This window comes from Oncorhynchus gorbuscha, unplaced genomic scaffold (genome assembly GCF_021184085.1).
Source record: "Oncorhynchus gorbuscha isolate QuinsamMale2020 ecotype Even-year unplaced genomic scaffold, OgorEven_v1.0 Un_scaffold_1630, whole genome shotgun sequence".
Lineage (NCBI taxonomy): Eukaryota > Metazoa > Chordata > Actinopteri > Salmoniformes > Salmonidae > Oncorhynchus > Oncorhynchus gorbuscha.
In genome coordinates, this window is record NW_025746354.1 from 26694 (window position 1) to 43245 (window position 16552).

Consider the following 16552-nt stretch of genomic DNA (forward strand, 5'->3'; position numbering starts at 1 on the left):
TTTTCCTCACATACAGGACCAGAACCGGACAGAAAACAACTGGCACGTTAATTCATGTTTTACATTTCTTTAATTAAATTAGGTGCAAAAATAGCATTATGTAAAAAGTGAATTGGCACTGATTATATCACAAACCGTTGTTTGTGAAGTTTCTTCATGTGACCTGCATCAGCCAATAACAGATCGGTTGTTTTTTCATGTGACCTGCATCAGCCAATAACAGATCGGTTGTTTTTTCATGTGACCTGCATCAGCCAATAACAGACCAGTTGTTTTTTCATGTGACCTGCATCAGCCAATAACAGACCAGTTGTTTCTTCATGTCACCTGCATCAGCCAATAACAGACCAGTTGTTTCTTCATGTCACCTGCATCAGCCAATAACAGACCAGTTGTTTTTTCATGTGACCTGCATCAGCCAATAACAGACCAGTTGTTTTTTCATGTCACCTGCATCAGCCAATAACAGACCAGTTGTTTTTTCATGTGACCTGCATCAGCCAATAACAGACCAGTTGTTTATTCCTGTCACCTGCATCAGCCAATAACAGACCGGTTGTTTTTTCATGTCACCTGCATCAGCCAATAACAGACCAGTTGTTTATTCCTGTCACCTGCAGTGTCACCAGTTTGTCTGGTAAATAAAGCTCTGTAATTGTTGACAGATGGAATCCATGTTTGCAATGAGATTGTCCACTTTGTGGAACGGTGTGGTGGTGAAACGGTGGTGGAACGGTGTGGTGGTGGAACGGTGTGGTGGTGGAACGGTGTGGAGGTGGAATGGTGTGGTGGTGGCACGGTGTGGTGGTGGAATGGTGTGGTGGTGGCACGGTGTGGTGGTGGAATGGTGTGGAGGTGGAACGGTGTGGTGGTGGAACGGTGTGGTGGTGGAACGGTGTGGTGGTGGCACGGTGGTGGCACGGTGTGGTGGTGGAACGGTGTGGTGGTGGAACGGTGTGGAGGTGGAACGGTGTGGTGGTGGAACGGTGTGGTGGTGGAACGGTGTGGTGGTGGAACGGTGGTGGAACGGTGGTGGAACGGTGTGGTGGTGGAACAGTGGTGGAACGGTGTGGTGGTGGAACGGTGGTGGAACGGTGTGGTGGTGGAACGGTGTGGTGGTGGAACGGTGGTGGAACGGTGTGGTGGAACGTTGTGGTGATGGAACGGTGTGGTGGTGGAACGGTGTGGTGGTGGAACGGTGTGGTGGAACGTTGTGGTGGAACGGTGGTAGTGGAACGGTGTGGTGGTGGAACGTTGTGGTGGAACGGTGGTGGAACGGTGGTGGAACGGTGTGGTGGTGGAACGGTGGTGGAACGGTGTGGTGGTGGAACGGTGTGGTGGTGGAACGGTGGTGGAACGGTGGTGGAACGGTGTGGTGGTGGAATGGTGGTGGAACGTTGTGGTGGTGGAACGGTGGTGGAACGGTGTGGTGGTGGAACGGTGGTGGAACGGTGTGGTGGTGGAACGGTGTGGTGGTGGAACGGTGGTGGAACGGTGTGGTGGTGGAACGGTGTGGAGGTGGAACGGTGTGGTGGTGGAACGGTGTGGTGGAACGGTGTGGTGGTGGAACGGTGGTGGAACGGTGGTGGGACGGTGGTGGTGGTGTGTGTGTGTGTGTGTGTGTGTGTGTGTGTGTGTGTGTGTGTGTGTGTGTGTGTGTGTGTGTGTGTGTGTGTGTGTGTGTGTGTGTGTGTGTGTGTGTGTGTGTGTGTGTGTGTGTGTGTCTAACTACGAGTCCGCTGATACCTCAAGAACCTTAGAGAAGATATTACTGAGAAGATATTACTGAGAAGATATTACTGAGAAGATACTACTGAGAAGATACTACTGAGAATATACTACTGAGAATATACTACTGAGAAGATATTACTGAGAATATATTACTGAGAAGATACTACTGAGAAAGCAGATTGATAACACACCATTGGCCTTATCATCACCTTCTGGGTCATGCTCGTCTGGTCCTCCTCTCCCCCTCCAGCATAATGGCTCTCTAGTCAAAACTATACCAGACCTCTCTAACTAACACTATACCAGACCTCTCTAATTAACACTATACCAGACCTCTCTAACTAACACTATACCAGACCTCTCTAATTAACACTATACCAGACCTCTCTAATTAACACTATACCAGACCTCTCTAACTAACACTATACCAGACCTCTCTATTTAACACTATACCAGACCTCTCTAATTAACACTAACAGACTAACTAACACCAGACCTCTCTAACTAACACTATACCAGACCTCTCTATTTAACACTATACCAGACCTCTCTAATTAACACTATACCAGACCTCTCTAACTAACACTATACCAGACCTCTCTAACTAACACTATACCAGACCTCTCTATTTAACACTATACCAGACCTCTCTAATTAACACTATACCAGACCTCTCTAACTAACACTATACCAGACCTCACTAATTAACACTATACCAGACCTCTCTAATTAACACTATACCAGACCTCTCTAATTAACACTATACCAGACCTCTCTAATTAACACTATACCAGACCTCTCTAACTAACACTATACCAGACCTCTCTAACTAACACTATACCAGACCTCTCTAATTAACACTATACCAGACCTCTCTAATTAACACTATACCAGACCTCTCTAATTAACACTATACCAGACCTCTCTAATTAACACTATACCAGACCTCTCTAACTAACACTATACCAGACCTCTCTAACTAACACTATACCAGACCTCTCTAATTAACACTATACCAGACCTCTCTAATTAACACTATACCAGACCTCTCTAATTAACACTATACCAGACCTCTCTAGTTGTAAAACTTCTTCAGCTTGGGTCCTTTTTTCTCCACTACCTGTCTGACTGATATGCCCAAAGTAAACTGCCTGTTACTCAGGCCCAGATGCCAGGATATGCATAGAATTGGTACCATTGGATAGAAAACACTTTGAAGTTTGTAGAAATGTTAAAATAATGTATGAGATTATAACACAATAGATATGGTAGGAGAAAATCCATCGAAAATCCAACGCGGAAAAATATATATTTTTTGAGAGTCCATGCTCTTACAATGGAAAGCATAGGGGCATACCCAATTCCAGCTCCCAGATTGCAATTCATATGGCTTCCACTAGGTGTCAACAGTCTTTGTTCAAGGTTTCAAGCTTGTAACTTGAATATGAGTAGAAAATATGAGTTTTAGTACGACGACACCAGTTTGCAAATCTGTGTTTCTGCACGATGAAGAGGATGCACACCTGCTAATACTTCTTTCTGTATTAAATATTATAGTTTATTTACATTTTAGGGTACCTGAGGAATAAATAGAAACATATTTCTGACTTGTTGAAACAAAGTTTAGGTGTAGATTTTTGGATTCTTTTCTCTGTATGTTGAACAAGTGGATTACTCAAATCGATGGCGCCAACTAAACAGACTGTTTGGGATACAAAGAAGGATTTTATCTAGCAAAACGACACTACATGTTATAGCTGTGACCCTTTGGATGACAAATCAGAGGAAGATTTTCAAAATGTACGTGAATATTCAATCGCTATTTGTGATTTTATGAAACCTGTGCCAGTGGAAAAATATGTTGATGTGGGGCGCCGTCCTCAACCAATGCCATGGCATCCTTTCACGCATCATATACTGTAAAACGGACAGTGCGGTTAGATTAACAAGAATTTAAGCTTTCAACCGATATAAGACACTTGTATGTACCTAAATGTTTAATATCCATAATTGTTACGATTATTTATTTGAATTGCGCACCCTTCAGTTTCAGCAGAAGTTGCCGGATTTTTAAAACAAGTCACGTAATAAATTGCATGGACTCACTCTGTGTGCAATAATAGTGTTTAAAATAATTTTTCATCTCTGTACCAAACACATACAATTATCTGTAAGGTCCCTCAGTCAAACAGTACATTTCAGATTTAGATTCAACCAGAAAGATCAGGGAGGTTTTCCAATGCCTCACACAGAATGGCAACTATTGTTTGGTCCTTCTGTAGCTCAGTTGGTAGAGCATGGCGCTTGTAACGCCAGGGTAGTGGGTTCGATTCCCGGGACCACCCATACGTAGAATGTATGCACACATGACTGTAAGTCGCTTTGGATAAAAGCGTCTGCTAAATGGCATATATTATATTATTATATTATTGTTTATGTTTATTTTTAAAGCAGACATTGAATATCCCTTTGTGCATAGTGAAGTTAATTACACTTTGAATGGTGTATCAATACACCCAGTTGCTTCTAACATACAGGCGTCCTACCTAACTCAGTTGCCGCAGAAGAAGGAAACAGCTCAGGGATTTCACCATGAGGCCAATGACTTTAAAACATTTATAGAGTTGAATGGCTGTGATAGGAGGAAACGGAGGATGAATCAACAACATTGTAGTTACTCCACAATACTAACCTAATTGACAAAGTGAAAATAAGGAAGTCTGTACAGAATAAACCATTTCTGAGACATGCATCCTGTTTGCAATAAGGCACTAAAGTAACATGTGACAAAAATGTGGCAAAGAAATGTACTTGATGATCTGATTACAAAGTGTTATGTTCAGGGCAAGACCAACACAAAACATCACTGAGTACCACTCTTCATGGTGGTGGCTGCATCATGTTATGGAGTCATCTGCAAGGACGAGGGAGTATTTCTGAAGGCATGGTAAATACATCAACTGAACAAGTTAGATAACAGTCACCCCTGGTAGTTTGTGTTAACAGCCATTTTAATAATGGGAATTGATGGGAAATGATGTAAATATATCACTAGCCACTTTAAACTATGCTACCTTATATAATGTTACTTACCCTACATTATTCATCTCATATGCATATGTATATACTGTACTCTACATCATCGACTGCATCCTTATGTAACACATGTATCACTAGCCACTTTAACTATGCCACTTTGTTTACTTTGTCTACACACTCATCTCATATGTATATACTGTACTCGATACCATCTACTGTATGCTGCTCTGTACCATCACTCATTCATATATCCTTATGTACATGTTCCTTATCCCCTTACACTGTGTATAAGACAGTAGTTTTGGAATTGTTAGTTAGATTACTTGTTGGTTATCACTGCATTGTCGGAACTAGAAGCACAAGCATTTCGCTACACTCACATTAACATCTGCTAACCATGTGTATGTGACAAATAAAATTTGATTTGATTTGATTTGATTTAACAAAGAGAAGTAAAACCCATTCAGACGACCTGACGATAGTTCAACAGTAAAGCTGTCTTTTAGTTTATTTCCCCTTGGAGAGACATGTTGGGCTACAATATGAGGGGTTTTCTATTAGCCCAGGACTAGAGCAAGACACGTTCAGAGAGAAAACAGGGGATTCAGTAGTATTATGTTTTAGTTTAATGCTCCAGCTGTATTCCCCTTGGAGAGACATGTTGGGCTACAATATGAGGGGTTTTCTATTAGCCCAGGACTAGAGCAAGACACGTTCAGAGAGAAAACAGGGGATTCAGTAGTATTATGTTTTAGTTTAATGCTCTAGCTGTATTCCCCTTGGAGAGACATGTTAATTGGGCTACAATATGAGGGGTTTTCTATTAGCCCAGGACTAGAGCAAGACACGTTCAGAGAGAAAACAGGGGATTCAGTAGTATTATGTGAAAAACTATTTGCTCTACAGGAGCTCTTCAATAATGTAAACAAACTGATTTAATTCTGTAAATTGGACTAAAGTAATTTAAAGTACTCTAAAGTAATTTCTGCTAATCATTTTTCATACCATCAATTTCCGTTGTATCCAACATACCGAGACTTTCTATCACGTTTCAGGTACAACCCAAATGCAGACTGTGTTGAAGTAACAATGTTTATAACAGCAACAGGGGCAAACAGCAGGTCAAAGCAGGCAGGGGTTGATAATCCAGAGTAGTGGGGCAAAGGTACAGGATGGCAGGCAGGCAGGCTAATGGTCAGGGCAGGCAGAGGTCGGTTACTCTGAGTAGTGGGTACAGGATGGCAGACAGGCTCAGGGTCAGGGTCAGGGCAGGCAGAGGTCGGTTACTCTGAGTAGTGGGTACAGGATGGCAGACAGGCTCAGGGTCAGGGTCAGGTCAGGCAGAGGTCGGTTACCCTGAGTAGTGGGTACAGGATGGCAGGCAGGCTCAGGGTCAGGGTCAGGGCAGGCAGAGGTCGGTTACCCTGAGTAGTGGGTACAGGATGGCAGGCAGGCTCAGGGTCAGGGCAGGCAGAGGTCGGTTACCCTGAGTAGTGGGTACAGGATGGCAGGCAGGCTCAGGGTCAGGGCAGGCAGAGGTCGGTTACCCTGAGTAGTGGGTACAGGATGGCAGGCAGGCAGGCTAAGGGTCAGGGTCAGGGCAGGCAGAGGTCGGTTATTTTTTGATTTTTTAGTTTTACTTTAGGATGGCAGGCCGGCAGGCTAAGGGTCAGGGTCAGGGCAGGCAGAGGTCGGTTACCCTGAGTAGTGGGTACAGGATGGCAGGCCGGCAGGCTAAGGCTAAGGGTCAGGTCAGGCAGAGGTCGGTTACCCTGAGTAGTGGGTACAGGATGGCAGACAGGCTCAGGGTCAGGTCAGGCAGAGGTCGGTAATTTTTTTATTTTTTATTTTACCTTTATTTTACTAGGCAAGTCAGTTAAGAATAATATAATAATAATATATGCCATTTAGCAGACGCTTTTATCCAAAGCGACTTACAGTCATGTGTGCATACATTCTACGTATGGGTGGTCCCGGGGATCGAACCCACTACCCTGGCGTTACAAGTGCCATGCTCTACCAACTGAGCTACAGAAGGACCACTGTGTGAACTGTGAAGACTGGTGAACATTGTGTGAACTGTGAAGACTGGTGAACATTGTGTGAACTGTGAAGACTGATGAACATTGTGTGAACTGTGAAGACTGGTGAACATTGTGTGAACTGTGAAGACTGATAAACATTGTGTGAACTGTGAAGACTGATAAACATTGTGTGAACTGTGAAGACTGGTGAACATTGTGTGAACTGTGAAGACTGGTGAACATTGTGTGAACTGTGAAGACTGGTGAACATTGTGTGAACTGTGAAGACTGGTGAACATTGTGTGAACTGTGAAGACTGGTGAACATTGTGTGAACTGTGAAGACTGGTGAACATTGTGTGAACTGTGAAGACTGGTGAACATTGTGTGAACTGTGAAGACTGGTGAACATTGTGTGAACTGTGAAGTCTGGTGAACATTGTGTGAACTGTGAAGACTGGTGAACATTGTGTGAACTGTGAAGACTGGTGAACATTGTGTGAACTGTGAAGACTGGTGAACATTGTGTGAACTGTGAAGACTGGTGAACATTGTGTGAACTGTGAAGACTGGTGAACATTGTGTGAACTGTGAAGTCTGGTGAACATTGTGTGAACTGTGAAGACTGGTGAACATTGTGTGAACTGTGAAGACTGGTGAACATTGTGTGAACTGTGAAGACTGGTGAACATTGTGTGAACTGTGAAGACTGGTGAACATTGTGTGAACTGTGAAGACTGGTGAACATTGTGTGAACTGTGAAGACTGGTGAACATTGTGTGAACTGTGAAGACTGGTGAACATTGTGTGAACTGTGAAGACTGGTGAACATTGTGTGAACTGTGAAGACTGGTGAACATTGTGTGAACTGTGAAGACTGGTGAACATTGTGTGAACTGTGAAGACTGGTGAACATTGTGTGAACTGTGAAGACTGGTGAACATTGTGTGAACTGTGAAGTCTGGTGAACATTGTGTGAACTGTGAAGACTGATAAACATTGTGTGAACTGTGAAGACTGATAAACATTGTGTGAACTGTGAAGACTGATAAACATTGTGTGAACTGTGAAGACTGGTGAACATTGTGTGAACTGTGAAGTCTGGTGAACATTGTGTGAACTGTGAAGTCTGGTGAACATTGTGTGAACTGTGAAGACTGATAAACATTGTGTGAACTGTGAAGACTGGTGAACATTGTGTGAACTGTGAAGACTGGTGAACATTGTGTGAACTGTGAAGACTGGTGAACATTGTGTGAACTGTGAAGACTGATAAACATTGTGTGAACTGTGAAGACTGATAAACATTGTGTGAACTGTGAAGACTGATAAACATTGTGTGAACTGTGAAGACTGATAAACATTGTGTGAACTGTGAAGACTGATAAACATTGTGTGAACTGTGAAGACTGATAAACATTGTGTGAACTGTGAAGACTGGTGAACATTGTGTGAACTGTGAAGACTGGTGAACATTGTGTGAACTGTGAAGTCTGGTGAACATTGTGTGAACTGTGAAGACTGATAAACATTGTGTGAACTGTGAAGACTGGTGAACATTGTGTGAACTGTGAAGACTGGTGAACATTGTGTGAACTGTGAAGACTGGTGAACATTGTGTGAACTGTGAAGACTGATAAACATTGTGTGAACTGTGAAGACTGGTAAACATTGTGTGAACTGTGAAGACTGATAAACATTGTGTGAACTGTGAAGACTGGTGAACATTGTGAACATTGACTGTGAACTGTGAAAGACTGGTGAACATTGTGTGAACTGTGAAGACTGATAAACATTGTGTGAACTGTGAAGACTGGTGAACATTGTGTGAACTGTGAAGACTGGTGAACATTGTGTGAACTGTGAAGACTGGTGAACATTGTGTGAACTGTGAAGACTGATAAACATTGTGTGAACTGTGAAGACTGGTAAACATTGTGTGAACTGTGAAGACTGATAAACATTGTGTGAACTGTGAAGACTGGTGAACATTGTGTGAACTGTGAAGACTGGTAAACATTGTGTGAACTGTGAAGTCTGGTGAACATTGTGTGAACTGTGAAGACTGGTGAACATTGTGTGAACTGTGAAGACTGGTGAACATTGTGTGAACTGTGAAGTCTGGTGAACATTGTGTGAACTGTGAAGACTGGTGAACATTGTGTGAACTGTGAAGACTGGTGAACATTGTGTGAACTGTGAAGACTGGTGAACATTGTGTGAACTGTGAAGACTGGTGAACATTGTGTGAACTGTGAAGACTGGTGAACATTGTGTGAACTGTGAAGTCTGGTGAACATTGTGTGAACTGTGAAGACTGGTGAACATTGTGTGAACTGTGAAGACTGATAAACATTGTGTGAACTGTGAAGACTGGTGAACATTGTGTGAACTGTGAAGACTGATAAACATTGTGTGAACTGTGAAGACTGGTGAACATTGTGTGAACTGTGAAGACTGGTGAACATTGTGTGAACTGTGAAGACTGATAAACATTGTGTGAACTGTGAAGACTGGTGAACATTGTGTGAACTGTGAAGTCTGGTGAACATTGTGTGAACTGTGAAGACTGGTGAACATTGTGTGAACTGTGAAGACTGATAAACATTGTGTGAACTGTGAAGACTGATAAACATTGTGTGAACTGTGAAGACTGGTTGACAATTTAACCGCAAGACTGAAGACATCAGCAATTAGTTATCATATGAAGATTCCAAATCTGACACAGAGGCCAAACAAATGCCTGATCAGAATGCACTTTCATTTAGGGCTTGTCAGGAAACGAGGGAGACATTTTTTGAAGTCTTCACCTGATAAATGACAAAACAAGAAGAAGGGTAGGTATACTACCACCAACACAGACATACTCTACAGCAGGGCTGTCCAACCCTGTTCCTGGACAGATACCCTGCTGTAGGTTTTAACTCCAACCCTGATCCTGGACAGATACCCTGCTGAAGGTTTTAACTCTAACCCTGTTCCTGGACAGAAACCCTCCTGTAGGTTTTAACTCCAACCCTGTTCCTGGAGAGATACCCTCCTGTAGGTTTTCAATCCAACACCAGCTGTAACTAACCTGATTAAATATATCAACCAGCTAATTATTAGAGTCAGGTGCGCAAGATTAGGATTGGAGGAAAAACCTACAGGACGGTAGCTCTCCTAGAACAGGGTTAGAGAGTCCTGCTCTAGAGTCTAAATGCTATTGCTGCAAACCTGAATATTTAAGTGTTTGTCAGGGTGAATAAACTAGACATACCAGTAACATGGAAGGGAATCTACACATGATGAAAAGCAGGATGAATCTAGGATAATTAAACACTAATATACATTATCAACTGGGTGGTTTGAGCCCTGAATGCTGATTGGCTGAAAGCCACGGTATATCAGACCGTATACCACTGGTATGACAAAACAGGTATTTTTACTGGTCTAATTAGGTTGGTAACCAGTTCTTAACAGCAACAAGGCTCCTCGGGGGGTTTGTGATATATGGCCAATATACCACGGCTCTGCGTTGCGTCGTGCCTAAGAACAGCTGTCATGTTCTGACCTTTATTTCCTTTGTTTTGTCTTTATTTAGTATGGTCAGGGCGTGAGTTGAGGTGGGCAGTCTATGTTTGTTTTTCTATGTTTGGTTTCTGTTTCGGGCCTAGTATGGTTCTCAATCAGAGGCAGGTGTCGTTAGTTGCCTCTGATTGAGAATCATACTGAGGTGGTCTGGGTTTCACTGTTGAGTGGTGGGTGTTTGTTTTCTGTGTGTGTGTTTGTTGCCACACGGTACTGTTTCGGTTTTCGTTCACGTTTATTGTTGTGTATTTCATAGTGTTCAGTTTATGTCTTAAAACAAACGTTATGGACACTTACCAGGCTGCGCGTTGGTCCTCCGAACCTTCTCGCTGCTACTCCTCCTCAGAAGAGGAGGAAGAATGCCGTCACAACAGCCCTTTGCCGTGGTATATTGGCCATATACCACACCCTCCTCGGCTCTTATTGCTTAACTAAATGATGAGACGAGAACAAATGACATTGTTATGTATCAATTATTTCACTCGTGTTTTCCTTTCTCATTCTCCATCGTGGCGAAGTGCTGTCGTTAGCAATGTCATTTCTCCATCTGAAATACATGACATTTTCTACCTCAGAGATAATTACACTCGTTAATGCACCTACTAATTGCCTGATCCTATTTCAAGACAGTCATTCTCTAAAAATAAATAATATATATTTAGTAATTTATTTGATTTCCCTTGTCATTCTATTTCAAAACATAGACTTACTTTGACTCCTTTCACGCTCTGAGGAGCATAGGTCATCCACACAAAATAATTCTACACAAAGGTCTAGAATATAGAATATAGAATAGCTTATTAAGATGCATATCCCTCTTGACGGAAAAGTAGGTGAGGAGATGAAGTGAAGAAAAGCTCGCCTGGCAGTCGTTCTGCCTTTCAAGAAACCAGTGACAACGTTCAAATGGAAAGGACAGATGAAAGGCTTCTAAATCATCTCTAGTGTTCCAACATGAACCTAACTGAATAGAACCGCGGCCTAACTGAATAGAACCCGGCCTAACTGAATAGAACCTGGCCTAACTGAATAGAACCGTGGCCTAACTGAATAGAACCACGGCCTAACTGAATAGAACCCCGGCCTAACTGAATAGAACCCCGGCCTAACTGAATAGAACCCCGGCCTAACTGAATAGAACCCCGGCCTAACTGAATAGAACCCTGGCCTAACTGAATAGAACCCGGCCTAACTGAATAGAACCCTGGCCTAACTGAATAGAACCCCGGCCTAACTGAATAGAACTGAATAGCTGGCCTAACTGAATAGAACCCGGCCTAACTGAATAGAACCCTGGCCTAACTGAATAGAACCGTGGCCTAACTGAATAGAACCCTGGCCTAACTGAATAGAACCCGGCCTAACTGAATAGAACCGTGGCCTAACTGAATAGAACCCCGGCCTAACTGAATAGAACCGCGGCCTAACTGAATAGAACCCCGGCCTAACTGAATAGAACCGCGGCCTAACTGAATAGAACCGTGGCCTAACTGAATAGAACCCCGGCCTAACTGAATAGAACCCGGCCTAACTGAATAGAACCCGGCCTAACTGAATAGAACCCCGGCCTAACTGAATAGAACCCGGCCTAACTGAATAGAACCCCGGCCTAACTGAATAGAACCACGGCCTAACTGAATAGAACCCCGGCCTAACTGAATAGAACCGCGGCCTAACTGAATAGAACCACAGCCTAACTGAATAGAACCCCGGCCTAACTAAATAGAACCCCGGCCTAACTAAATAGAACCCCGGCCTAACTGAATAGAACCCCGGCCTAACTGAATAGAACCACGGCCTAACTGAATAGAACCCCGGCCTAACTGAATAGAACCGCGGTCTAACTGAATAGAACCGCGGCCTAACTGAATAGAACCCCGGCCTAACTGAATAGAACCGCGGCCTAACTGAATAGAACCGTGGCCTAACTGAATAGAACCGTGGCCTAACTGAATAGAACCACGGCCTAACTGAATAGAACCGTGGCCTAACTGAATAGAACCATGGCCTAACTGAATAGAACTGTGGCCTAACTGAATAGAACCGCGGCCTAACTGAATACACTGACTGTTACCCTTCTAACTCTAACCCGCTGACCTAAAATGTCGCCGGAGCAGAAGGCAGATGTTTTCGGTGCCCCCAACCGATTGTGTATTTTTGTTTGTTTATCTGCGTTGTTTTTAACTTATTTTTGAACTATTCTTGTACATAATGTTGCGGCTACCGTCTCTTATGACCAAAAATAACTTCTAGACATGAGGACTGCGATTACTCACCACGGACTGGCAGAGTCCTTTTTCTTGTTTCGCGACTCTGAGGAGCAGTGGCCTGCGTGAAGAGGAGGCGGAGAAAGAGTGGCCGGAGGGCGGTGTCACGACCTCCGCCGAAGTCGGTCCCTCTCCTTGTTCGGGCGGCGTTCGACGTCACCGGGCTTCTAGCCATCGCCGCTCCACCTTTCATTATCCATTTGTTTTGTCTTGTTTTCCTGCACACCTGGTTTACGTCTCCTCATAATTACTATGTGTATTTAGCCCTCTGTACATACCCCAACCAGAAACCATGGATTACAGGCAGCATCCGCACTGAGCTAAAGGCTGGAGCTGCCGCTTTCAAGGAGTGGGACTCTAACCCGGAAGCTTATAAGAAATCCCGCTATGCCCTCCGACGAACCATCAAACAGGCAAAGCTTCAATACAGGACTAAGGTTGAATCGTACTACACCTGCTCTGATGCTCGTCAGATGTGGCAGGGCTTGCAAACTATTACAGACCACAAAGGGAAGCTTAGCCGCGAGCTGCCTAGTGACAGGAGCCTACCGGACTCAATTACTTCTATGCTCGAGTTGAAGCAAGTAACACTGAAACATGCATGAGAGCACCCGCTGCTCCGGACGACTGTGTGATCACGCTCTCTGTTAGTAAGACCTTTGGACAGGTAAACATTCACAAGGCCGCAGGGCCAGATGGATTACCAAGACGTGTACTGCGAGCATGCGCTGACCAACTTGCAAGTGTCTTCACAGACATTTTCAACCTCTCCCTGTCCGAGTCTATAATACCAACATGTTTCAAGCAGACCACCATAGTCCCTCTGCCCAAGAACACTAAGGTAACCTGCCTAAATGACTACCGACCTGTAGAACTCACATCTGTAGCCATGAAGGGCTTTGAAAGGCTGGTCATGGCTCTCATCAACACCATCATCCCAAAAACCCTAGACCCACTTCAATTTGCATACCACCTCAACAGATCCACCAATGATGCAATCTCTATTGCACTCCACATTCCCTTTCCCCCTGGACAAAAGGAACACTTATGTGAGAATGCTATTCATTGACTACAGCTAAGCATTCAACACCATAGTGCCCTCAAAGCTCATCAATAAGCTAAGGACCTTGGGACTAAACACCTCCCTCTGCCACTGGATCCTGGACTTCCTGATGGGCCGCCCCCACGTAGTGAGGGTAGGTAACAGCACATCCGCCACGCTGATCCTCAACACAGGGGCCCCTCAGGGGTGCGTGCTCAGCCCCCTCCTGTACTCCCTGTTCACTCATGACTGCGTGGCCAAACATGACTCCACACCGTCATTAAATTTGCCGATGGCACAACAGTGGTAGGCCTGATCACCGACAACGAAGAGACAGCCTATAGGGAGGAGGTCAGAGACGTGGCCGTGTGGTGCCAGGACAACACCACCTCTCCCTTAATGTGATCAAGACAAAGGAGAGCATTGTGGACTACAGGAAAAAGAGGACAGAGCATGCCCCCATTTTTATTGACAGTGCTGCAGTGGAACAATTTGAGAGCTTCAAGTTCCTTGGAACACCCTGACAGTCGTTAAGCGGACACGAAAAAGCCTATTCCCCCTCAGGGGACTGAAAAGATTTGACATGAGTCCTCAAATCCTCAAAAGGTTCTACAGCTGCACCATCGAGAGCATCCTGATTGGTTGCATCACTGCCTGGTATGGCAATCGCTCAGCCTCCGACCGCAAGGCGTCAGAGGGTACATCACCACAGTACATCAGCTTCCTGCCATCCAGGACCTCTATACCAGGCGGTGTCAGAGGAAGGTCCTGAAAATTGTGAAAACTCCAGCCACCCTAGTCATAGACTGTTCCACATGGCAAGCGGTACCAGAGCGTCGAGGTCCAAGAGGCTTCTAAGCAGCTTCTACCCCCCAAGCCATAAGACTCCTGAACATCTATTCAAATGGCTACCCAGACTGTTTTAAAGCCCCCACCCCTCCCCTCTCTACACCACTGCCACTTTGTCAATCTTGCAGTCACTTCAATTAACTCTACCTACATGTACATACTACCTCATATAACCTGGACCCTGGCACATTGACTCTGTACCGTAATACCCTGTATACATCCTCCACATTGACTCTGTACCATAATACCCAGTATATAGCCTCCACATTGACCCTGTACCGTAATACCCTGTATATAGCCTCCACATTGACTCTGTACCATAATACCCTGTATATAGCCTCCACATTGACTCTGTACCGTAATACCCTGTATATAGCCTCCACATTGACTCTGTACCGTAATACCCTGTATATAGTCTCCACATTGACTCTGTACCATAATACCCTGTATATAGCCTCCACATTGACTCTGTAATGTAATACCCTGTATATAGCCTCCACATTGACTCTGTACCGTAATACCCTGTATACATCCTCCACATTGACTCTGTACCATAATACCCTGTATATAGCCTCCACATTGACTCTGTACCATAACACCCTGTATATAGCCTCCACATTGACTCTGTACCGTAATACCCTGTATATAGCCTCCACATTGACTCTGTACCGTAATACCCTGTATATAGCCTCCACATTGACTCTGTACCGTAATACCCTGTATATAGCCTCCACATTGACTCTGTACCGTAATACCCTGTATATAGTCTCCACATTGACTCTGTACCATAATACCCTGTATATAGCCTCCACATTGACTCTGTAATGTAATACCCTGTATATAGCCTCCACATTGACTCTGTACCGTAATACCCTGTATACATCCTCCACATTGACTCTGTACCATAATACCCTGTATATAGCCTCCACATTGACTCTGTACCGTAACACCCTGTATATAGCCTCCACATTGACTCTGTACCGTAACACCCTGTATATAGCCTCCACATTGACTCTGTACCATAACACCCTGTATATAGCCTCCACATTGACTCTGTACCGTAATACCCTGTATATAGCCTCCACATTGACTCTGTACCATAACACCCTGTATATAGCCTCCACATTGACTCTGTACCGTAATACCCTGTATATAGCCTCCACATTGACTCTGTACCGTAATACCCTGTATATAGCCTCCACATTGACTCTGTACCGTAATACCCTGTATATAGACTCCACATTGACTCTGTACCGTAATACCCTGTATATAGCCTCCACATTGACTCTGTACCGTAATACCCTGTATATAGCCTCCACATTGACTCTGTACCGTAATACCCTGTATATAGCCTCCACACCCCCCTGTATATATTGTTATTTTTTACTGCTCCTCTTTAATTATAAGTATTTTATTATGACTCTGTATTTTCTGAAGCTGCACGTCAGTCAGCATTTCACTGTAAGATTTACAGCTGTTGTATTCGGCACATGTGACTACTAGGATTTGATTTGATTTGTTACTCTTCTTTTGAATCTAACCAACTGTAATTCTCTCTCCCTCTGCCCCTCTCTCTCTCTCTCTCTCTCTCTCTCTCTCTCTCTCTCTCTCTCTCTCTCTGCTCTCTCTCTCTCTCTCTCTCTCTCTCTCTCTCTCTCCTCTCTCTCCTCTCTCCCTCTCTCTCTCTCTCTCTCTCTCTCTCTCTCTCTCTCTCTCTCTCTCTCTCTCTCTCTCTCTCCCTCTCCCTCTCCCTCCCTCCCTATCTTCCTCCCCCTCCCTCCCCCCCTCTCTCTTGTATCTCTCTCTCTCTCTCTCTGTATCTCTCTCTCTCTGCCTCTCTCTCTCCCTCTCCCTCTCCCTCTCCCTATCTCTCTCTCTATCTTCCTCCCTCCCTCATTCTCTCTCTCTCTCTTGCTCTTTCTCTCTCTCTCTGCATCTCTCTCTCTGCATCTCTCTCTCTGTATCTCTCTCTTTTTCTCATAGATAGAGGGGATCAGTCAGAAATGACAATTATATTTGATCTGTCTGTGT